At 41.0% G+C, this 25621-nt stretch overlaps 1 long non-coding RNA gene across 1 annotated transcript in view; it reads right to left on the reverse strand.

The window, feature by feature from the left end:
* Positions 1-25264, reverse strand: part of LOC144587923 (uncharacterized) — a 28966-nt gene extending 3702 nt beyond the window's left edge. Inside the window, exon 1 of the long non-coding RNA XR_013543180.1 lies at positions 281-25264. This is a non-coding gene — a long non-coding RNA (uncharacterized LOC144587923). The remainder of the gene's footprint in view (positions 1-280) is intronic.
* Between the last annotated feature and the right edge of the window lie 357 nt (positions 25265-25621).

A 25621-nucleotide genomic window follows, 5' to 3' on the forward strand; every position in this document is an offset into this window, starting at 1 on the left:
CAATGATGAACAAGGAGAGTGAAAGGAGCAAAAGAGTTGATAAATAAAATGGCACTGTTGTAGCCATTTTCAAAGCGAGGTGGATAGCTGACAAGTCCTCGCTGGGCTCCTCGAGGGAATGGGTGGGGGGGCCATTCCCAATGGAATTGATGGCATGGCATCAATCAGGGGAGCAGCCAACAGAACCTCACAACAAATGGGACTCCACCACCTGCTCCCCAATTCCAGACTCCCCATGGAAGCCCCAAGCTCACTACCGAGTTCGAAAGATCTTCTGCACCTCTGAATCTCCTGGCATCTCCCCAGGCTCTCCACATTGGACTCTGTAGGCATCCCTGGTGTCCCCATTGAGTTCCCCCGGATCTCCCCCAGTCAGGACCTATCAGGACTCCCGGCTCTCGGCCCCCAGCGCGTTGTTCTCTGGACTCCACAGAAGCCTCGATCGAACTCCCATATAGCTTTGAAAAAAGAAGACTGAGGGGAGATATGGTAGCACTTCTCAAATACTTGAAAGATTGTCATACAGAGGAGGGGCAAGATCTGTTCTCAATCATCCCACAGTGCAGGACAAATAATAATAGGCTCAAACTACAGGAAGCTAGATTTCAGTTGAATATCAGGGGAAATCCTTAACTGTTAGAGTAGTACGACAATGGAACCAATGATCATGGGAAATGGTGAGTGCTCCAATGCGAAGGCATTCAAGAGAACATTTGACAACTATCTGTCAAGTCTGCTTTGATTTGTATTCCCACATTGTGTAGGGGGACTTGATGGCCTTATAGGCCCTTTCCAGTTCAATTATTCTATGATTGGCTGTTGAGGGTTTTTTGGGCTCTTTGGCCGTGTTCTGAAGGTTGTTCTTCCTAACATTTCGCCAGACTCTGTGGCCAGCATCTTCAGATGATTCCATGATTCATAAGATGATTCTATGATTCATAAGATAGAATCATTCATATGATTCTATGATTCATAAGATTCTCCACATAAGCCAAAAACTCAGTTTCCCCATGTTCTGGCCTATGTGGAGAGCCTTCACAGCTTGAGACATGTACTCTTTTCAGATGTGTTACTTCACAGAAGCAAGGTGAAAAGGGAGGAGATGGGCTAGTCTGCTCTCCTTCCTCACATGCTCAGCCTACCCAGATACTGGATAGGACTTATGTGAAGTGTATTGGTGCATGTGTGTGTGTGCATACTAAAGTCACTTGCATTATCGTAGCTGCTGTTTCTGAGCCCCTGGCCCACAACGGAGGGCCTTTTGAAGAGGACCTGTGTTGGGAAAGGGAAACTGAAATTCTTCTGGAGACATGCACAAGCCAGTTGGGATTCTGATCTCAAGAAGTAGAGTCAAAGTGAGTTGCAACATGGAAACAAGCCTTCTACAGTAGAAATGAGCAGACTTTAGGCTTGTGGGATTTACATTGTTTTAAGTTGGAACTCTGAGTGAAGAAGCCTCCTAACATATCACAGCAAGAAAAGAAAAAGAAGACACACAATTAGGTACACAATTAGAAATCACTTTGGAATTTAAATTGTAGTTCAGTGTCCTTTGCCTGAAGTGGAGAAACAATGATGAATGCCTTCTCAGACTGTGTGGCCATCATATCCCTGGGATCAACCATTTGGAGTGTGGTGGAAAAAGAGTTACACTTAAGCCCTATGCAGGTTTGCCAGCAAGTTTACTCAACATGCACAATCACTCAGACCCCTCTTCCCATTTTCATTTCTTTTATCCTGCATGGAGAGGGACCAAAGATCTTTTACCACTTATGGAGGATTTCCTGGAAACTTAGAATGTGAAAAATTAGGATTACCAGGGGCATGAACCACAGGTAGAGGAAGCTCTCCACTTCAGTAAGTCATCCTCCATGCAAAGGAGGAGGATGGAAACGACAACGGAGGAGGCAGGACTAGTCTATTATAACGTGTTGTGTAACCACAAGTCTGAACACATGCATTCCTCTGCTTGGTGCTCCACTCCTATTAGAGGGTTTGACTTTGGACCTGCATAGAGCTTTTGAATTAAAGATTTCTGAACCTACACTTTTGTTTGGAGTACTGAACTGAATTTAGCTCATGACCCTCATACATGTAAACCCAGTCTTGATTATTGCAAGTTTTCTTCATTTCACTGGAATAATTCAGAGCAGGAGGGAGTGGGGACGTCACTTTTTTCTTGCTTTTGTCAAGGAATAGGCAGTCAGGAACATTTGATCCATGGCCAATCACTTAGAAATATTCTGGTAGGTCCAAATGTAACTTCTGTCTACTGCACACCTGCCTAGTTTAAAAATGAACCCCTAAGGACTAGTTTAGTGCCAAAGATGGATTGTTGGGTTTAGCTTGGGACACCCAATCTCCATTCAACCCTGGACAATCAGCAAGCCCCCTTCTACATTTGCAAAGCATAATGCACACATAGCTGGGCTTTCATTTTTATCTGTTTCAGCAGAGCAGATTTCTTGGGCTCCACCACAAGCTGCTTTCGAACCCCCCTCTGACTTTCCTAAAATGGTTTGCATTCCACGTGGAGAGGTGTGTGTGTGCATTGGCATACGGGTGGGTGGCTGCATCCCGCTGTTCCATAACAAATCCAAGAAGCTCAGTTGCACATGCAGATCTGGCACACCTGTGTCTCTGGATATTTTTAGCCCTCTTAATTTACCAGAAGGAGAGCCCTGTAAAATTGTAACTTAGACCTCCACATTTCTGAGACGTAATAAAATTAAAATGACTCTATAGCATAATTTGCAGCTCAGGGCCAAACTTGGAGCTTAAGAAAGTTGCCTTTTAGGACTGCATTCCCCAAAATCCTTACCTAGCATGGCAACTGACAGTGATGGCTAGGGAATTCTAGGGGCTATCATCTTTAAACCATAACTTTTTAATGCTTTGGCCAAATTACATGCAATATTAATTGGGTTGTTTGGACAGCAGTATCCTGTATCTTGAGATTATGATGTAAAACTGAGATAAGGGCCTTGATCCTTGTGATGTCATGGGGTAGGTCAAAGCCAAGGCAGGAACGTACCCGGTGGTGGTCTAGAACTGCTTCTAGATCAGTGGTTGGGTAAATTGATCTCGAATTCAGATTAGAAAACTGGCAAATCAGGTAGTATGGCATCCCAAAACCCATGGATTCTTTTTCCCATGGATGGGCAGGCAGCAAAATAAACTCATACCTCCATGTGGTTTTACCTGCAACACACATAATCACTGGGATTGTGGTATATTTGGAAGGGCAAATGCTCATCATGACCATCCTTATCACCAGTCCCCCAAAGGACTGTCTAAAAATGCAGGTAACTGGTTCAGTCCCTATTGACAAATGACGATGATTCAGGACTTTTATGAATGTAATGGCTCTTAATTCTCCATTCAAGAGCAAACCAAGAGCCTTTTTTTTTTTGTATTGCCACAGGGATAGCTAGCAATGCTATACTAGATATTGCAAAGTTCTCCCAGGTATTGCAAAGCTTAGCTGAGAGGAGACTGGAAAACCTGAAGGGGTGCTGGACAATGTCATAGACCCTGCTACTCAGGAAGTTCTGGGCTTTTGACATTGCAAACCTTAGCCCCACTACACTACTATACACAGTGTTTTCCATGCATATACAGGTGCCAGGATTTATAGAAGGTTAATTGTAGCCTATTGGGAAGGTCTCAAAATTCATAACGGTTGTGACTGGAACTTTCATGCAAAGCATTGAAATGTAGAAGATGCAAATATTTGCTAAGATGAGAGCTCTATTTGCTGCTGGGAAGTCCTGAACCTGCCGGGCCTGAGTAAGCACTCCTTGTTGAGCAGAAGGATATATGACACATGGATTTATGGATCCAGTATGATCATCATGGGTCTAAGCCATTCCTCCTCATGTCTCCATCCTCTCCCCATGTATGACAATTTTAACATGACTCAAGCTTCAACTACAGTACATGGCAGAGGATTCTCAGGTAGCAGGACTCATAGTTATGGTTCTACCTAGAGGTGACACTGATGCTCCATACCTGACTTACTCCAAGCTGCCCAAATGATCCAAGCAAATGTGCCGTCTCTCACCAGTTCCCCTCTCCCACTCCTCGCCTTTGTGCCTGTGTTCTGGAAGCACAAGACATGTACAGGTATCTTCTTCAAGCTGAGTCAATGGGCTCTGGGACATGCTAGGAATGCCTGGAGACTGACGTTCAAGGTTTATATTTATAGCACAGACAAAAATCAAATTCCTTCCTTCTCGGATGCTGTTTGCTCTGAAGTTTCACTTCCTACCTGGTGAGCAGAGAATAGCAATTCTGGAAATCATAGCAGTACTGAGACTAGCAACCATACCCATTTTTCCTCTAAGGAATAGTTAGGATGGGGAAGATTGATATCAAGGCATATAATTGCTGGTCCCACCATATTCTGAACAGAATATGACCTCAGCCTCCATTCCATACAACTAGATTGCAATTTACAGTCATTCATTTTGTGCCAATAATTGTGCTGGTTATTTGTAGCCGTGCAAGTCCAAAACACATGGGTAACATCATGAATACATACTTTGGTTCTCATTAACACAGATGTCAACACTTATTTTTTATGCCACTTCTTGTATATTCCGCACATGATCCAGAGGCCTGGTTCATTTCCCACCCCACTTGACTGTAGGAGCTAACTACACGGTGGCAATGGTAAGCCACTCCTTGAACATCAAAAACACTACAAGGATTACCATAAATTGGAAGCAACTTGATGGCACATAGCAACAATAAATAAACAGTGACAGGGCAGGGCTATGCAACAAGCTGGAGGTGCAACCTCCAGCATCTTCAGTTTGAGCTGGAAAAAAAACACCAGTCCCAAATCCTAGAAAACACTCAGGGAAGGCAATACAACATTAGATAGACTAGATATGGCTGGTAGAAGGCATATCTGGCATATTTATGCAGAACACATAATATCTTATATATTATACACTGCTATAAAAATGAACATAAATTGTTTTTGAAATATCAAAATAATTGGATAGTATTGTGGCCAAGAGCATGACGTTAATCTCCATTCAACCACACAGGACCACTGGGTGGCCTTAAATCCCCATTTATAATATAAATCCACCCATTGCCACCCCATCTGTCATATGGATATAATAAAACTCACCACTTCACACTATAAAGCTTACCAAGTGGTTGGGAGATTCACACACGACTATGCAGGAAAATGTGTTCTGGCATTGTTGTTTTACTAGAAAACGAGTTCCTTGTTTGTACTGAAGGCAACCTGGGGAAGTCTACGTGGTTCTTCCATATGTCATCCTTCTACAACAACCTGATAAAGAAGGCCAGGTTGAGAGCTAGCAATGTGAACACATGCCTTACTTAACACAGGGCAGTCCTCTGTCTTTGAAGAACTTTGATCTGAAGGGTGGTCCAGCCCACATCTGTTTTAAAAAGAAAGAGCCATAAGAAAAAAAAAATTTAAAGGCCTGGAAGTGCTGATCAACATGGAGCTTTGGATAACAGAAGAGAAGGAGGCAAGTGGATCCTCTGGTTGCAGTCAACTCCCTGTAGAGATGCATGCTCCATTGCTCTTTGAAGTATAGATATAATGATGGGTTTCTACATGCTGGTCTAGCTAGAGCAATTATTCATTTACTTCATAGCTAGCATATTCAAATTTGGTACAAATCTTCTTTGCTCGTGATATGCTTCCTCTTCTTCCTCAGTTCATCAGTGACTGCCCTTAGAAGTGGCGACTTGTCTAGGTCCATCCAATATGCTTCTTAATGAAGCAGGCTTTTGAACCTCATTTTAGGGATGGGACCTTCATGTCTTGTCTTCTTTCTTTGATTCCCAAAAGAAGCCCCCTAAAACAAAAAACCAATGGGTGTTCTCTTTCTTTGCCTCAGTACTTCCTTCAGTGTGTGTGTGTGAGAGAAAGAGTTTCTGGCACCCACTGTTTTATGCTGTTTGGCTGCTTGTATCTCTCCTGGATCCTCCCCTTTTCTTTTGATTTTTGAGGTCATTTTTTCTGCATTTCTTTGGATTATTTTGTAGTCTTCTTTGTAGACTGCCCATACCAGTGTGCCTCCTTGGGATTAATTTTTTTTTATTCCACCCTCAATTTCTTTCAAAATTTTCCTCCCCTTTTTGGTCCTTCCTAGCCTGACACTGCATTGGAGTCAAATAAGTGCTAAGTGGTAGAGGGGATAGAAATCTCCCCATATTCTAATAATTTTGCCTTTGGGAGGGCTTTGAATGTATTTGCCCCCTTATTTACTTCCTTGCTTTTCTTGTTTTTTTTTAAAGGGGGGGGTGCTTTTTTTGGGGGGGCTACTCTTTCCATCTGTGGGGGATGCTTTCCCTGTTCAAGTGCTTTTAAAAACATTTTATTAATTTACTGTATATATATTCTTTTAAAGATGCATATTTTGGTGAATTTGGTGCAGGGGGGGGGTGTATTTATTGTTGGCCATGCTGCTGCCTGCTTTTGGAGAAGACTGAGTCTCTGTTGCCTTGCCTGTGCTTTCTGGGGATCGTTTTTATGGGTTTCTTGTAGTAGCACCAGAAAACAAAATGAGCCCAAAGAAGCAATTCCTTTTCTGTTATACAAAAGGACTGGCGATTGAAAAACATGAAAATACAACAGGCAGCCCCAGAAAGAACCATGAAATAAAGCAAAATGAAATGTTTCTTCTCTAGTTACACTATATCACTGAAGTGAGTACACCCCTCACATTTCATAAATATTTTAGTATATATTTTCATGTGACAACACTAAAGAAATGACACTTGGCCACAATGTAAAGCAGTAAGTATACAGCTTGCATAACAGTGTGAATGTGCTGTCCCCTCAAAATAACGCAACACACAGCCATTAATGTCTAAACCGCTGGCAACAAAACTGAGTACACCCCTAAGTGACAATGTCCAAATTGGACCCAAGTAGCCATTTTCCCACATGGTGTCATGAGACCCCCCCACTAGTGACACAATTCTCAGGTGTGAAGTGAGAGCAGGTGTTATCACTCTCACTCTCTCAGATTGGTCATTGGAAGTTCCACATGGCACCTCATGGTAGTGAACTATCTGAGGATCTGAAAAAATGAATTCTTGCTCTACATAAAGATGGCCTAGGCTATGAGAAGACTGGCAAAACCCTGAAACGGAGCTGCAGCACGGTGGCCAAAACCATACAGTGGTTTAACAGGACAGGTTCCACTCAAAACAGGCTTCACCATGGACAACCAAAGAAGTTGAGTGCCTGTGCTCAGCGTCATATCCAGAGTTTGGCTTTGGGAAATAGACGTATGAGTGCTGCCAGCATTGCTGCAAAGGTTGAAGGGGTGGGGTGGGGTCAGGCTGTCAGTGCTCATATCATATGCCACACACTGCATCAAATTGGTCTCCAGGGCTGTCGTCCCTGAAGGAAGCCTCTTCAAAAGATGATGCACAAGAAAGCCCGCATACGGTTTGCTGCAGACAAGCAGACTAAGGACATGGATTTCTGGAACCATTTCCTGTGGTCCGGTGAGGCCAAGCTAAACTTATTTGGTGCAGACGGTGTCAAGCGCATGTGGCAGCAACCAGGTGAGGAGTACAAAGTGTGTCATGCCTACAGTCAAGCATGGTGGTGGTTTATAGGATTTGGGAGAAACCCAGCTACAGTTGCAGAACATGAGATATGCCACCACCATGACCTACTGGTGGAATACTCTGCTGGCTGAGTCATTCTAGCTGTGAATACATGCATGTGATACAGAAGAAACAGGGGGAATTAGATGTATGTGGCTGGTGTTAAGATGCAGCACACTTCTGCTGCATCTTATACTCCCTGAATTTACAACCATGACTTGGTCACTGATGTACTTTTACTTCAGCATCAGACCTGATACAAAGAACTCTCTCTCACTGATTTAAAAAAAGATGCCTCCACAACAATGCTCTGTCATCATGTCAAAGTATAAGGTACAATATTGCTTCAGATCCAATCAGAGCATAACACCACTACTATGTAAACCAAGGCTTGGAACATAAGCTTGGAAAATTAATTTGCTTTGTTGATCATCAGTGGGCTCCAAAAATCAATTTGTTAATTGCTAACATCAGTTGTGAGAATCTTTAATTTGTTACACTAATCATCTCTTCTGAAAGAAACCATAGACAGACTGCCTACCAGACTCCTTGTTCTATGCAAAACCTTGCCATTCTTAAATCTAGACTTCTTGTTCCATACAAAACCCTCCAGGGGCTGCAAACCAGAGTTTATTTCACTGCAAAATATTCTCAGCCTTCCAACAATTCACTATTGAGAATTAAAACCAGAGGAATAGCAAAATGACAAGTCAGAACTCATTCTCAAGTTATGCCAAGAACTGAACGAGTATGGGTCTTTGTTTAGCTAAAAGTAAAATACAAATTCTTGTTATTGAACATCCCTCCAATGAATGCGCATAAAATGTTTTTCCAGGCATGTTATTTCCAAGCTCTGATAGGAACCCTACATAGGGATTCATAATTTAGATAGTATCATATGTAGCATGGAAACAATGTCTATTATAGTATAGAGATGCTTTTATCATGGTAGCAGCTAGAAGGTATTTCACAGCTAGTCCATCTTTTCTCCTTAACACATTTTCCATGGTAGGAAAAAAGAAATAGTGGTGGAATAATCATGGAGAGTTCTGAGTGGAGGATAATATAATGTAACCCCCCCCACCAATAAAGGCAATGAATGAGGCAGGAGGATGCTGTGATAAAAGCCTCTCCTGCAATCCCTGTTTCTCACACAATATCATGTACATTTAGAGTACAAAGAAGAATGGAATCCACACAGAACAAAGTACTTTAGTGGCAGGAACTCTGGAGAACATGGTACCTGTTATTTTACACTCGAAGGAAGTACTTTAAACAACTAACCTTGGCTAATACCATATATGTTGAAGGTTTTCTATACCTTGGTACAATATCAGTTCTTATACTCTCTGTTTAGACTTCAGCCAGGAAATCAGAAGAAGATTGAGACATGGAAAGTCACCTATGAAAGAACCAGAATAGATTCTTAAAAATAAGAACATGTCACCTGGAACCATGGCCAAAATCATCAGCATGATTGTATCTCCAATTACTATGTACAAATATAAAAGGTTACAGTGGAGAAAGATGTCAGAGTTTTTAAAAAAATTCATTCGAAAGATAGTGTTAGACAATAGTTTTATAGATATTGTGGACTGCCACAAAGCCAAATAAGTGGATCCTAGATCAAATCAAGCCTGAAGTCTGTCTGGAAGCAAAAACCAATAAACTGTAGTCGTCACACTTTGGGATTATTATGAGAAGGGAAGACTCACTAGGAAGGACAGCAATGCTGGAAAAAGTTGAAGGCAGCAGGAAAAAGGGTATATCAGAATTTGAGATGTATTGACCCAATAAAGGAATCATACTCTTGAGTCTGCAAGACCTGAGTAGGGCTTTTAAGCACAGGATCTTTGGGAGGTTACTAATTGATAGAGTCTCCACAGGTTGGAAGCAACTTGACAGCCCATAACTACTGCCAAAATACACTGTTAGGGCTTCTGAATATTGCGCATTATACCCCGTGTGTCTCCCCTTAATCTCTACAAACTGCTCTTCTTCAAACACAGGATCTCCCTCATTCAGTAGCACTTCCAGGGCTCAGCATCCATAGGATAAAATGGCCACCTGGAAAGTGTAGAGGCAACATATCTGTCTTCTCACAACTTCATCAAATCAGACTATAAGATTGTTTTGCCTGTTTCCAAAACCAACCTTCATGAGAAAATCTTCCTTTTCCATGTGTGTGAAAGCAAATGTATATGCAAAGATAGCTGTCGTTGTTGTCATTTGAACAAACAAAAGAGCCCAGTGGCAGTGATTATGTATGTGTTAAAGTTTTTCTTTTTTACTTATACATAGGGGCTTGGGGATTTGATTCCATTCAAGCGTGCACATTTTCTCAAGGAATGGGATTTAAAGGAACTTTAAAAATATTAATAGAACACCAGTTTTGAGCTTGTTGGGGATGGCATTTGTCAAACAGCTTTATGTCTGGTCCTATGGATCTCTACATCACAGTACTGTAGAGGAAATAGGGCAGTGTTCAATTTGCAGGACGAGCTGCTATATTGTGCTAGCTGCTCTGCAGAGGAGTTTAAGATGAAAAATCAAACTTATTCCCTGCTTAAGGCAGAGCTGGTTTCCAACTTTAGGGATCTGTGTGCACAGTTCAAAAGCAATCCAGGGCAGAGTGCAGCTCGGTATTAGACATATATGCTGCGCAGGGCAGGCGATCCAACTTCTGGCACATTCAGGTTTTGTTGCTGTTGCTATTGTAGTCATGTACCATTAAGTCTGTTCCAACTTTTGGTGAACGTTGTATGGTTTTCAAGCTATATGCTTTATTTCAGGAGCAGTTTTACCAGTTTTACCCATCAGTGATTTTCCATGGCTGAGCAGGGATTTGAAGCCAGGTCTCCTGAGTCCTAGTCTGATTGTCTCCACTCCACTCCACGGACTCATTCTTCAGGTAGGGTTGGGAAATAGTCTTGTCTGAAAACCTGGAGAGCTGTCACCAACCAAACATTGTAGTCCACCCTGACTTAAATGAGCTAATAGTCTATTTAAGAATAAAGAAGATCCCTATAGCCTGCTCCTATTTTTTTTTTTAGGCATCCTTCAGTCTCGAAAGACTATGGTAACGTGCTCTGTATGAAGGATTTGGAACAGCATCTAGTGTGGCTGAGGAGGCCAATTCGAGAGTGACAATCTCTTCCACACTGAAGACAAATCCAATCTGTCCCCTGTCCAGCTCCCTGGTTTTGCTGCTTTTGTGACTTCCTCTTTGCCTCGGCCTGCTGGACAAGGGTCTCTTCAAATTGGGAGAGGCCGTGATGCAATGCCTGCCTCCAGGCTGAACACTCGGATGTCACGTTTTCCCATCTGGTGAGGTCTATTCCTAAGGCCTTCAGATCCCGCTTGCAGATATCCTTGTATCGCAGCTGTGGTCTCCCTCTGGGGCGATTTCCCTGCACTAATTCTCCATACAGGAGATCCTTTGGAATCCGACCATCAGCCATTCTCACGATGTAGACATCGCTGTTTCAGTAATGTATACATGCTAAAAATTCCAGCTCGTTCTAGGACTACTCTATTTGGAACTTTGTCCTGCCAGGTGGTACCAACGATCCGTCGGAGGCAACGCATATGGAAGGTGTTCTCCTGCCGTGCACAAAGGACTCACTACAGTACAGGAGTGTGCTCAGGACACAGGCTCTATAGACCTGGATCTTGGTATGTGTCGTCAGCTTCTTATTGAGCCATACTCTCTTTGTGAGTCTAGAGAACATGGTAGCTGCTTTGCCAATGCGTTTATCCAGCTTGACATCTAGAGAGAGGGTGTCAGAGATGGTTGAGCCAAGGTATACAAAGTCGTGAACAACCTCAAATTCTTGTGTGGAGATGGTAATAGAGGGAGGTGAGTCCATGCCCTGGCCCATGACTTGTGTTTTCTTCAGGCTGATTGTTAGTCCAAAGTCTTGGCAGGCCTTGCTGAAACAATTCATGAGTTGTTGGAGGTCTTCAGCAGAGTGGGCAAAATGGCTGCATCATCTGCAAAGAGGAGGTCCCGCATGCATTTTAGTTGGACTTTGATTTTTGCTCTCAGTCTAGAGAGATTAAACAGCTTTCCGTCTGATCTAGTCCGGAGATAGACACCTTCTGTTGCAGTTCCAAAGGCATGCTTCAGCATGACAGCAAAAAAGATCCCAAAAAGTGTTGGTGCGAGGACACAGCCCTGTTTCACTCCGCTTCGGATGTCAAAGGGATCTGATGTTGAGCCATCAAAAACTACAGTGCCTTTCATTCCCTCGTGGAACGATCTGATGATGTTAAGGAGACAAGGTGGACATCCAATCTTGGGAAGTATTTTAAAAAGGCCATCCCTGCTAACCAAGTCAAATGCTTTTGTAAGGTCTATGAAGGCCACTAAGAGTGGCTGTTGTTGTTCCCTGCATTTCTCCTGCAACTGTCAGAGGGAGAATACCATGTCAGTGGTGGATCTATTAGCTCGAAATCCACACTGTGATTCTGGATAGACTCCGTCTGCAAGCACCTGGAGCCTCTTCAGCACAACGTGGGCAAGCAGCTTCCCTACATCGCTAAGCAGAGAGATGCCACGGTAGTTATTGCAGTCGCCCCTGTCCTGCTCTACAGTTTGTGTTTAAGTCTTTTGAATTGGGTCCCTCCAATCCAATCCCTAACTTGTAATTTACCTATATCTTCCAGAAGACCCCAGGACCCCCCCTGTGGTAATAGGATTTTATTAAAAATTCCTGGCAACAGATGGCTTTTCAATGTGAAAATCAGGTGTTAGGGGGCCCTTCAAGGCACAGGCTAAAATGTAATATTGGAAAGAAAATACAAACATCTTCTCTCAGAGATAAAACACAAACTCACTGAAACTTCTACCAACATTTTCTCTATATAGCAGAATTAGCCAAGATTACTTATGACACCTCTAAAGACATGGGTGTGACTTCCAAGATTCCACCTCACATTTTTAAGAATAATGGGATAAACAGTTCCAAATGGATTTGCACTTAGCTATCTGGAAGGCTGTTCTAAGGCTGATTTCATACACTAAACATTCAACACCAAGAGTCATAATGATAACCAGATAGGTACATAAATATGGATAGTATTCCCAGATTGTTTTCTGCCTGATTATGCTCACTGTATACTCAGCATGCATGCAAAGCACAGCACAGGTCCTGAATGCAGATGATGAGATTAGTAAACACTGGAAAACTTTTTGGTGCTCACTCCAAAATAGCATGACCACTATACTATATTATATACCATACTATATACTATACTATATTTGGTGCTCACTTCAAAATAGTATGACTATAGTTCAGGCACTAAAACACTGACCAAGCATTCAGAATCAATGATTTCATGAACCTGAACATATAAAGCAGGGTGATGAATCTCAACAGAACATTCTCTGCTACACTTGCAGTCTTCTACATCAGTGGTCTCCAACCTTGGGCCTCCAGATGTTCTTGGACTGCAATTCCCAGAAGCCTTCACCACCACCTCTACTGACCAGGATTTCTGGGAGTTGAAGTCCAAGAACATCTGGAGGCCCAAGGTTGGGGACCACTGTTCTACATGAATTGGAACTCAAGGTTCTAATCCATATGGAAAGTCCTAAAGGACACTGAAGGCTCTACTGTTCAGACTCCTCAGTTTCCATCCAATTGGGGCACCTGGAGAAAGAGGAGGGGAACACTACAGTGCCCTCCCAGAACGTTTGGTGTGCACTCTTGGACGTTAAGGTCTGTGCCATATGACAGAATGGGAATGAAGTATCAACATTCCTTCTATGCTGGATTTCAGTTTTCCCACAGCCAGAGAGAGGCAACCAAACATCACCACCAAAGTACAAAAAGGTTTATGGGAGTTCTATTCAGTCTTTCCCCCAAAAAACTAAGACCTAACATAGCTCACAATTTGATTAAGAAAGAAGTACAATTTTAAAAGCATAACAAATAAAACATAATTAAATCAGTTCCAGAATGCAGTTAGCACCCATTCAAACATCTCATTGGAAATTGAGAATTACAGCAGAACAGTATTGTTAAGCCTTTGGAAGCCCCTGACTTTAGTGATCAGTCAGTTGCAAAAGGCCAGAGAAAATAGGAAAGCTCATGTGTGCTGTCAGAGGGATGACCAACTTGGCCTCCTTTTGCAGAACAAATTCCAGAGTGCTTTTAGAATTGTCACATTTGAGGCCATGTCCTGTGCCAGGTGCCCTTGCGTGTGTACACACACACACACACACACACAGACAGAGAGAGAGAGAGAGTAGGGTATTTCCAGAAAGATAAGGGAGCCGGGGCTGAACCCACAGACAAAATTTACACTAACAGAGGTGTTCACATATGTCAAAACTATTCAAAATAAATCAGTTTCACAAGCAATTTAAAATTAATAACCCTCTCGCAGCTGAGTAAAATACTTTGCTATCCAACCCCCCCCCAAAAAAAAACTATGCTTCACAAGCAAAAAAAATATGTGCTTCCTTGTGCATTGTGTAGTCAGCTTTTGAAAAACTATTTTCAAACATGGTTGTTGTGGGTTTTTTGGGCTCTTTGGCCGTGTTCTGAAGGTTGTTCTTCCTAACGTTTCACCAGTCTCTGTGGCCAGCATCTTCAGAGGACTATTTTCAAACATGCTAAACCTAATGAAAACACAGAATTTTTCCCAGATGGTACTGTACTCTGAGAGAAAAACAAAAGACATGAAGATGCTGGAAAAAAGGGGGAAGGAATAGCTGTAAAGATATTTAAAAGGGTGAAAAGACCCATCTTATTTTCTGGGTATGTCACCTCTGAGTTCAGTCTGAGAAACTATTTTAAAAATACTTCTAGAGATGGAAGAGTGAGTTGCTCATAGATATCAACAGAGAAATCAAAGATGCTTAGTTAATGTACTTAGAGAATTAGGCAAAAAATGTGTCCAAAAGCAAATGGGATGGGGGGCAAATGCAAAGAAGGGGTCCCAAAGGAGTCCAAGGAAGGTTGAATGTCCTTGGGGTAAACAAATAGCTGAGTCTTTGGAGTTTGTGAGAGACAAACTGGGTGAATAGATTTGGAATGGAACATAAAACTGAAGAGAAACACTCTGTGCTACAATGTTTTGCTATAGGGCTATCAGTGAAACTCTATACAGTAGATGTCTAGGTAAAGGTAAAGGTTCCCCTTGATATTTAGTCCAGTCGTGTTTGACTCTAGGGGGTGGTGCTCATTCCTGTTTCCAAGCCGTAGAGCCAGCATTTGTCTGTAGACAGTTTCCGTGGTCATGTGGCCAGCATGACTAAACACAGAACGCCGTTACCTTCCCACTGAGGTGGTACCTATTTATCTACTCACATTTACATGCTTTCGGACTGCTAGGTTGGCAGGAGCTGGGACAAGCAATGGGAGCTCACTCCGTCGCATGGATCCAACCTTGTAGCACAGAGGCTTCTGTGGTTTAACCCACAATGCCACCACGTCTACTCAGAAGCAAAATACTCTACTTAAGTCAGCAGAAGTTACCTCCAGATAAGTGTAAATGGGATTGCAATCCAAATTTAGGATAATTTTCTCTATCTTACAATGAGTCATCACAGAGAAAATGGATGGAAAAACTGGTCTGGCTGTGTGACATTATTTAAGACCTACGTTGCCAGAGGCAGCATTCTCATTATTGCTGTGCTGCTGTTAACCTGAGAATGATAAGGAGTTTAGTTCACAGAGGGAGCCCAGGTATTTATTGTCCTGAAACAAAAGTCTCCAGATTGAAAGTAGACACACCTCAAATGTTTCTCACATTGAATGCATCATATGGCCTGTGCCAATAAAACTGAATGTTAGCATTAGCTGCCAGACTTTCTGATCAATTAAAGGCTTTTTCTTTGCTTTGCTTTTAATAACTGCACAAGTTTACAAATACTGCTTGGGGGCTAACTCAGGGGACAGATGCTGTACATGGAAATGAAGAGGTGGGCTTGAACAATCACATTGCAACTCAAACAAATGAAACAGAAATCTAGCACATTTACTAGGGAAAAATCCCACTGAGCTTGAGAAATCCGTTTGGACAGTTGTCAGAGAGGAATGCACAGACATAGCTCCAAGAAGTTACTTTTTGGACCGCAAGTCCCAGAATCCTCCAGTCAGCATTGACAAGGCCAAGTCTGCTACAGGACTCTGGCAACTGTAATTTTAAAAATGTTTAGAAGCTCTTTACTGATCTTAATAATGTCTCTGAACCTAAGTGTAACCCTCTAACTGCTTAATGCAAATCAACGCCACTGAAGTCAGTTAGACTTGTTTCTGAAAGTCTAGGGGTGGGACTGTACTGTTAAGTGGGCAACAGGAATGCATACATTGGCTGAAATCCTGTTGCTTAATGTAGTTACACTAGATTAGGCCCATTGAGTCAGTGAAGATTTGGGGAGTCAACTCCTCCATAAGTTCCGTTGATTCAAGTGGGCTCAGTCTAGGTCTGACTTCCTTTAGCATAGCAAATCACAAATAGAGTAGACCCATTTGAATCAATGGAAGTTGGCTCACCAATTCCCCACTGACTCAGTGGGCCTACTCTAGTATGACATGCTATGTGAAGGAGCAGAATTTCCACTAGTATCTCACTGATTGAGAGCAAATGCTCCCAAAGTATGTTGGTGTCTGGATCAGTCAACACTTGGTTTTTCTTTCTATTCTTCTTTATTTATTTTATTCTATTTCTGTATTGTAACTTGTTATTGTAAGATTTATGGAATATTCTTGTGTTATTTTATTCGTTTTTCATGTTATATTGGAAGCCACCTAGAGTGGTTGTTTCAACCAGATGGGCAGGATACAAATCAAATCAAATCAAATCAAATCAAATCAAATCAAATCAATCAATCAATCAATCAATCAATCAATCAATCAATTCAGTGAAGCAATGTTGTCTGGGAGATTTTGGGAGTTGGAGCCCCCCAAAAGTAACTTTTCCATGGTCTTGTGCATGTATCACTTTATTACTTCTACCAGGAAATATACAGGCAGATCTGTTCCCTTTTGATTAAATGAAGTAGAAAAGCCTTCAAAGATCAATAGTCTTGGTGGGGCTTGGAAAAATATATCTTCAAAAAGTTTTTTTGGTTTAGTCCATTCCGCACATTGCATATCTGAAATGTTCCGGCAAATACATTCAGAATGGGTTGATTATGTTCACACACATTGGTTGAGCTTGATACAGTAAATGTTGGCATTTATCCCCACATTTTTACTGCTTGCATGATGTCATATTACATTATAGTTCTCTGTTGGAGTTTATATCCTACTGTATCCCATAGGTATATGATGGGTAGCAACCTATAGCTGAAATGCACATTAGACAACAACAGCCATAGCCACTTTTGTTTCTGTGTTTCAAGACTTCCAGCACAATCTTTTATGCTCTTATGGGGAACTAATTTCCATTGAAACCAGCAAGATTTACTTCTAAGTAGCCAGGTAGAGGATTACACTACCAGGCAAAGAAGAAGTGTTCACATATACACCAAAATAAAGGCTACAGAAGCTGCCCACTACATCATGTCTAAAAAAACTTGGGGATAAAGATAAAAGAGCAAAAATCAAGGACGCCCTGACCTACACATTTCAAAAGAAGCCAAAAGCTACAGAAGAGCTTAAGTAATGTTGTAGTTTTACTCTCAACTTGGAAAGCCTGATCTTGCATCTATTGACACAAACAATTAGACAATTCATGCTATTTTGATCCTCTCCTCGGCCTCCATTTCCATTCTCCTTAAATTGCTCCCCCTCCCACTTCATTTCAGCTGTGAAATCAGAGAGCAGAACAACTTGTTTGGAAACTCTCTAACTGGGCAATAAATAAGAATCTCTCCCTAAGCTGGCCAAGTCCCTTTCTCCTAAACAAATATATTAATTGTCCAAAGAGAAGAATGGCCCTTTCAAATGAAATGTAATTAGGTAATTATGTAATTAGCCTGTTTTCTAAAATGTATATTATGATCTAAATAGACTGGACTTGTGTTGTGATTGACATTTCAGCCTATTCTTCAGTTATTCTATTGTTATAAATATTCCCCATGAAAGGACTTTCCTACAACCTTCTCCACAAAAAGAATCCCAGTGGGTTTGCCCCAGTGGACAGTAAACTCACCTGCTATTTGGCTCAAATTACCATGTTGCCACCACTTCACTTAACCTCCTAATATCATGAACCACAACTCTTATCATCCTCAGCTTTAAAACAAAGCGAAACAAGTGGGTTTTTTCTTTACTTCTGGAAATCTTAAAGTTCCTCAAGCCTGCTGATACCTGTGCATAGGTGGCACCTTTGGGTTATCTGCGCACAGAGAATGAGGGCCAATCTGTGTGTTACAGATCAACTAAAAAGGCGATTTCCTTAAATAATAATAGCATCTGTTTTTTTCAGCAGGAGCTTTTCACATCTCCCATGATCTCACAAGGAAACATATGGTTGTGGCCTACATCCCCTCCATAGAACAGAACTGGACCTTAATTCACCCAGTATCTCTTATTAGTAAAATTATCTCTATTATGGTATGGCACCATTATGGAAGAAGCACAAGGAATGTGAAATAGTATGCATTTTACTACTGCAAGATTTCTGTTCCTCCAGAACAGAAATTAAGTTCTGGTTTTATCATTAACCCCAACAAACCTAGGGTGTTTTTAGCTGATTAAACAGTTTGCATAACCTTATTAGGTAGTTAAGAGCGGGGGATGGAGTGCCTTCTAATGTTAGTTATTTGCACAGTCAGTATAGACACATTTTCCCCCTCTCCAAAAGTGTAATTCTTTTGCTCAAGATTTAGACCCATGATATTGACAGAAGAATAGATAATAGATAATTAATTTCAAAGGCCGAATACAAAAGTTGTCAATCAACTGGGGTATATGTTATCTCTGTGTAAAGCAACATCAAGTAATGGCAAATGATTGCTTGAAAAATTGTTAGATTGAAACATCCTTTAGGAAGTGTGGTGAATATAGATGGATTTTTTTTTTAAACGGCTCATATCTTTTCTTACCCCCCAGAGAGCTGCTGGTTCTAACTAGTTGTTATTTTGCAAAATTTACGAGAAAAGTTCTAATGCTCAAACAGTGTATGCAACATACTTCCTGACTCTTGGAACGTGGAAAAACATATCCTCACTCCAGCCCAGGACGTTCATACGTGGTCTGTAGGCTCATGTCCAAATCAAGAAAATAAGCACCCAGAGCTGAGTGATAAGGAGTTAAAGTTTCAGTGCTATGCATCCCAGTGAGTAGGACCTATTCAATACATTGAAATGTAATTCTAACTAAACACTCATAAGATTCAGATACATATCTCATTGAATTCAGGGGACTTTACTTCTAAGTACATAGAAGCAGCACACAATTTGCTAGGTAAATATTTTTAGCTACCATCCTAGATATTATCCCTAGGTTGAATTCAAGAAATTCTAACCCTGTATTGTTTCATTTTTCTTTACTGGCATATGAGATATATTGGCAGAACACAAGAGCTGTGTGCCATAGTGTGGTATTGTTTGGAAATGTATGAGTTCATAAACAATGTGGTGAATAGGTCAGATGGGCCTCCTCATTGTTCTGTTTGAACACAAAGTGTAGCATATTGTTACACCTCACCTTGCATGGTACATGAAGACCGACCACTGACTCGCAGATTAAAGGAAAGAGGATTGTAGAAGCCCCCGTGCAAATATATGGTTTTCTAAAAAGAGAAGGAAGAAGGTTCCAAAACACATGTTTGGGCTACAGCTAGATCTTACAGGTCTGAAAAGGTTGTGTTGGATTCTAGAGACTCAATCACACTATATGAAAGTAGCCAGCATAACCCATACTCACCTCTTCCCCAGTCAGAGGTAACGGCAGGGAACTGTCTCGTTGCTTTCCTTTGGCTATGGGGAGGGATTCAGGGGGTGGGAGAAGTGTGTTATGTCCTGGAGTCTCCTTTAGTCATTTTCCAAAACACCTTTAGGTGGACTAGAGGTCTTCTTATGTAATGTTCTCTTGTAGAGTAGATGAATGTTATTGGGGTAAGTGAAGAAGCAAGTCACTAGCCCTGAACAATTTGTCTTTATGAAAAGAATGCCTGCCATCATTATTTTCAAACTCAGACACATCAAACAATTTTACTTTCTTGCTTTCTTACTTTTTTATCTGTGGCTTTAGAATCCTGAATTTTCAGACTAATCCATCAACACCAGTTTGTAAATTAATTAATTAGCTAATGTTAATACTTTTATAAAAATATATTCATCATTAATAACTTATCAGTAACATACTCACTTTAAATCATAAAAGCTATTACAATGTCCAAGCATGGCCATCACACCCAAAATATTATCCCTCTGAATCCACAAATTGAACAACAATGTCAAATGTAAATTACCACTAGAGCCTCTAATATAGTTGGTATTTGACCATTTAAGCAATGAATTTTAATATTGTGGGTTTCAGACAAAAATAAATGAAATATAACAAATTCATAAGAGATTATTTCCAAGTTCTCCTTTAGATTGTATGTAGGCAGACAGCCTGTCTCATTTTAAAGTTTTGTACATTTCGTTACATTCACATTTCCAGGATCGCACAGATGCCAAGCTATGATGGCTCCTTACATATCTGTATACTATATTGAAAGGTTTGGATTCTCCCAAAATGTTGCATATTTTGGGAAAGCCTTGAGAGGAACCCAAAGAATGAGCAGAAATCATTAGGGGCATGAGGAACAGGGTACAGTATAGGGATTAAAATAGCGAGAGAGAAGGAAAGTGCAGCAGCCCAGAGTCTTAGCCCTTAACACCAAGAAACATGCTTATTTGAAAATGAAAGCTGAGATTCTGAGAAACTTAAATTCTGTACCACATTCCAGCTTCCATGCTGAGTGATGCCTATGCAAAGGACTTAAGCTTCCTTCAGCAGCTGTGTGCCCATGTGTCAAACTGATATACATTTCTGCTCCTTGATAGAAACTAGCAGCATTATTGTTAAGAAACAAGAGGAGAAAATATTTAACAATACTTTAGTTCAGACATTGCACTTGTAAGACATGGAAGATCCCAGCAACCCTTGGCATATGTCTTAGCTATGTATAATTAATGTATTAATTAATATTTGCATGCAGTTTATGCCCCCACCCCATGTACAAAAAGAAGATCTAGCACATGGCTGAGATAAACGCTATTGAAATAGCCCACTTCTGGTCAAAAAGTAGTCTAATTATCTTAACATTTTAATTTGTTTTACCTATATTTCATATATGCCCATAATTTTAAGTTGCACAACACTCTAATACAAATAAAGAAAGATTTCTGCTACTCATAATAATATTCAGAAAAGCTTCAGAATAAGTGGTTCATTGCTATTGCCGATTGCAGCATATAAAGCGACTAGTTGCATTGAAAATTGCTTTCTGGTCTTTTTTAAAAAAGAAAATTAAAGAAACACCTTGGAAATTGATAAGGGCCTGGCCAAAAAGGCCCTTATCATATTTTTTTAATAATGGGCCTGCAAAAATATGTTTGAATGGTTTAAAGGTGACTTTGAAAAGTAACTAGGAACATGTACCTATTGTACTACTAAAATCACTTTATTTCCAATTGTTGAGTTGATTTTGAAATATAACTTCCTTATATTGTTACCACAAAAAGTAACTCATTAAGGGGAACAAGCAACTGCAAGTGCACATCATGCTTGTTTGAATATTGTATCTTTTCCTTCAAAAAACAATTCTGCAAACTACACATAAAATAAATACTGTAACTGAATTGCTTATAATACAATGGGTGAAATTCTGTTGCACAGCTCTGCATGCATGTTGGTGATGAATATCACTGCTAATCAAAGGTTTCCTTGGGGGATTTCAGGATGCAAAAAATGCATAGTGCAACAAAATCAGATGCACCCTGAATTTGCCAAAGGAAAATTTTAATCAGTGGTGATTTCCTGCCGCTCCTGACATCATTCTGACATATGGAGCTGTGCAACCAGACCTCAGCTATTATTTCTAGGCTGTGTAAAGGCTTCTCATGACCGTGGCTGCCACGCTGCAAGGCCATTGAGAGTTCCCAAAATTATCCTAAAGCTACATAACCATGCTGTTGCTTAGGTGGTAGTTGGTCCCTGATGTATCATATTATTCTAGATCTAAACACTTATACAAGGGACGTGGTGGCGCTGCGGGCTAAACCGCAGAAGCCTGTGCTGCAGGGTCAAAAGACCAAGCGGTTGCAAGATTGAATCCACGCGACGGAGTGAGCGCCCGTCGCTTGTCACAGCTCCCGCCAACCTAGTGGTTCGAAAGCATGCAAATGCAAGTAGATAAATAGGGACCACCTCGGTGGGAAGGTAACAGCGTTCCGTGTCTAAGTCGCACTGGCCATGTGACCACGGAAGATTGTCTTCGGACAAAAACGCTGGCTCTATGGCTTGGAAACAGGGATGAGCACCGCTCCCTAGAGTCGAACACAACTGGACAAAAATTGTCAAGGGGAACCTTTACCTTTACCTACACACTTATACAAACGCTTTTGTCATGGCAAATGATTTTGTGCTTCTTTGTGTAGATGTATGCATGCACATGGAAAGAACCTGCCCAATGTAGCTCTTGGAGTGCCTAGTAAAAGCCACTGCTGGCACCACTAGAGGGAAAATTGGCGGACAAGAAGAGGCTGCCTACTTTCCTCCAGCACTTCTGCTATCACATGTAGGACTCCAAACAACTGCTGATGTGTTGGATTTCTCTGTTAAATCAGCTTAGTTGCCTTCTTTAATATTAATAACACTGAAATCAATCTAAAACACACCTTCAAAGATATTCAAAAGCCATTATAAATAAGATCTTTAACTCATTCTAAAACATTAATTAATGTAGACATCTATTAAAAGGCAGGCCAGGAATCAATCTGGTCTCTAGTAGGTGATGTTATCCATAATGAACACACACCCAGAAGAACTGGATCAAAGGCATGAATAACTCACCTTTTATCTCCCATCAATCTCCTCTTGAGCCCCAAGGCAGGCCATTGGCCAAGCTATTAATGCACCCTTCCATCAAAACACCTGATTGTTCTGTCTAACACCAGCTCTCGACAGCAAGAATGATGATACTCCCTGAAGCTCTCTATGCAGTGCATCAACTTTGCTTGCTAAGCTTCACCAAACAAGGTTGTTTTTCATTGACATCAATGAGGCTAAGGTGGCTTGAATAGTTTTGGATCCTTTTGGCAAACCATGAGGTACATCGCCAGGGAAAACACAATTGCCTGTGTGGCTCATTTAGAAGAGGTGAAGGCATATCTACTTTTGGTCTGCCATGTTTGAAATTTAAGGATGCATCCATATACATCCATATCCACCAGAGGACCAAATTAGGCGCTGGAGGAGGAGTAAGACTGGCGTATGGCATTAGAAGAGGGGTTTTTATGTGTGCTATTTTTCTTGGTGAAAATTTCTCCTTGAAAGCTTCCAGAGAGAGTGTTTCATTGGGAAAATAGTGCGACAGGCTGGTTGGTTCCATTGCAGTCTTCTAGTCACTTTTTAGAAATAATGAAAGGTTCACCTATCACCGTCCGTAATCTCTTTAGAAATATTTGGCATTTATACCATCAGAGCATAGGATGCTAGTGTTGAACATATGGCTATAAAACAGAATAACTACCTTGGAAACCTGTAATTAGGTAAAAACAGATAACTTGCATTGATTGCTTTAGCAAATCTGTTTAGAGATAGTGTGGGAGGCATCCTGAACTGCATTACAGAGATTTCTATTGAGGGCAAAAGGTTATGCTTTTAGCAGTTAATGAATAGAACTCACCTGTTGTTTCTCCCTGTGATTCTGACTTCCTTGAAGATGGAAGAAGTAAAGTTTGAACATAGAAATTTGGAAATGAGCAAGAGATTACTTGGAAAAGATGAGAGGGGACAAAATATACTCACCTGGCTGTTCTTCTGGCCATTGCCTCCTTTCTTCCCCTTCTGGTTCTTGTTACAACAAGTTTTGGTGCTTTAACTTCCAACACCTTCATCTAATTGAGGAAGTGAATGCCAACATGAATCATATACTGTAATGAGAACTTTTATACCTCCTAATGTTAAGTCACATGCACTCTTATTTGGAGGAACCTATTCCCGCATTGACTCTAGGGTTACCAGTGTATAAAAAGCTGGCCCTTTTCAGACATTCAGTAAATACAAGGCTACAGGGATTGAGATTACAGCTGAATGCCTGAACAGCATCCATGCACATTAAATTGTACATGTCTATCCTATGTGCATATGACTGCAGGACCCTGATATTGTAGGGATTCTGTTGTACTTACAAAGTGGAATAAGTACATGTATGGAGTACAGACAATAGGTACTATCTTGTTCTCTTTCTATTCATTATGCATGAATTTTGAACAGTTGCAGAAATCTAATTAGAAATAAATATGCATGAATGACTCAGGTTTTCCTCTTTTTTTCTAGTAAACGATCCTGTCAATTTCTGAACTTCTGCGTTCAAGTGTTGATTGGGGCAAAAACTTATTTGTTGAATGACAAATCAGAAGAAAATCATATACAAATTGGCCTCTGGGTGTTTACGTGCCATCTTGACGCTGTTTGATTTTCTGGAGTCATTACTAGCAGTAGCTGTTATAAGAGATGTGTGGCTGCCAGTGGAAGTGGGAATCCTGCTTTATCGCCTTCTGTCCACCTCCATAATGCCTAGCAATCAATGACAGAATATGTGATGGAACAGTATCCCATTGCATACTCTACAGTATGCAACAGGATACTGTTGTCCTTGTACAGTATGTGCTTGTCCACACTCTACATCATTGGCTACTGTTTACAACAATGTATGTGTATGACAAAAAAGATACGGACCTTGAGAACTTTATGGCAGGCAAAGGTGAGAGTGGTTTTGGTGGTAGCCATTCATGAAGCATTATATCCACTTCCAACCTAAAGAATGATCCGTTGCTTTATGTTACTTGAATATTATTATCTGGGTGTTGCCAGTTTGGAGGGTTAATTAGAAATAGTCAGAAGACTGTATTTGCAAAAGACTAATATTTTTCATTTAAATCATTCATTGCAAAAATATTGCCTCAATAACAGTTACATTGATCTAAAGAAGAGGAAGAATTCCACATAATTCAAGTTGGCATCTAATTTTTGAGGGAGTGAGGAGCAGCTCAAAAGCCAGCAGCATTGGTTTTGACCACTGCTTCAGGTCCACATGAGCTGAGACAGGAAGACACTTCTCCCTTGAATTGCACGGGTCTGAGCAGCATGGTTTTGGTTATACAAAATTTTTTTCCAATCAAATAAATAAACATTTCAATGAATATATACATAAATACATATTCAATGCATAAATATTTAATAAATACCATGCTGCTATTTGCCTCCAGGAAGTGGTCTGAGAAAGGTAGGCCACGGACTTAATGAGGTCCCTGATGCAGTGGCCCCTGGTCCATTGGTGGCCCCTTCCCTTGGCATAGCAGCTCCACATGGTGGCTGGGAGGATGTTGAGGCATGCTGGGAGGCTGGTGAAGCTCAGGGGAACACCCCCCCCTCTCTCTTTCTATATAAAGTCCTGTGAGGCTACATCTTTTTAGCCATAAAGAGAAATAAGCAAAGAGTGAACTCGGAGAAAAGGAAGGAAGTCTAAAACTAACAATTTACATTTAGATTTAAGAAAAACAAGATGGGAAAACACAGTATTTATCTGATTATTGCCCCATCCTCACTGGTTCAGATCATTTATTATATACTGTATGTTCATGTTCTTTTCCAACAGAGGTTCCTGTCTTAATGTGAAGATACCCATGAGGATGGGCGAAGGCTATGCATGATATGACTGTCAACCGTATGGTTCCACTTCTCTCTTCTCCACATGCAGCATCTTGATGTGGGGAATGGCTTAACAGGACCATGATCTCGCAAAGATTTGTTCTGATCTTGGCTTGTGCAGAGAATAAACTGCTCGGGATTATTCTCACGGTGCCTTTTCTGCTTCCAGGCTGGAG

Source organism: Pogona vitticeps, chromosome 3 (assembly GCF_051106095.1).
Source record: "Pogona vitticeps strain Pit_001003342236 chromosome 3, PviZW2.1, whole genome shotgun sequence".
In the NCBI taxonomy this organism is placed as follows: Eukaryota; Metazoa; Chordata; class Lepidosauria; order Squamata; family Agamidae; genus Pogona; species Pogona vitticeps.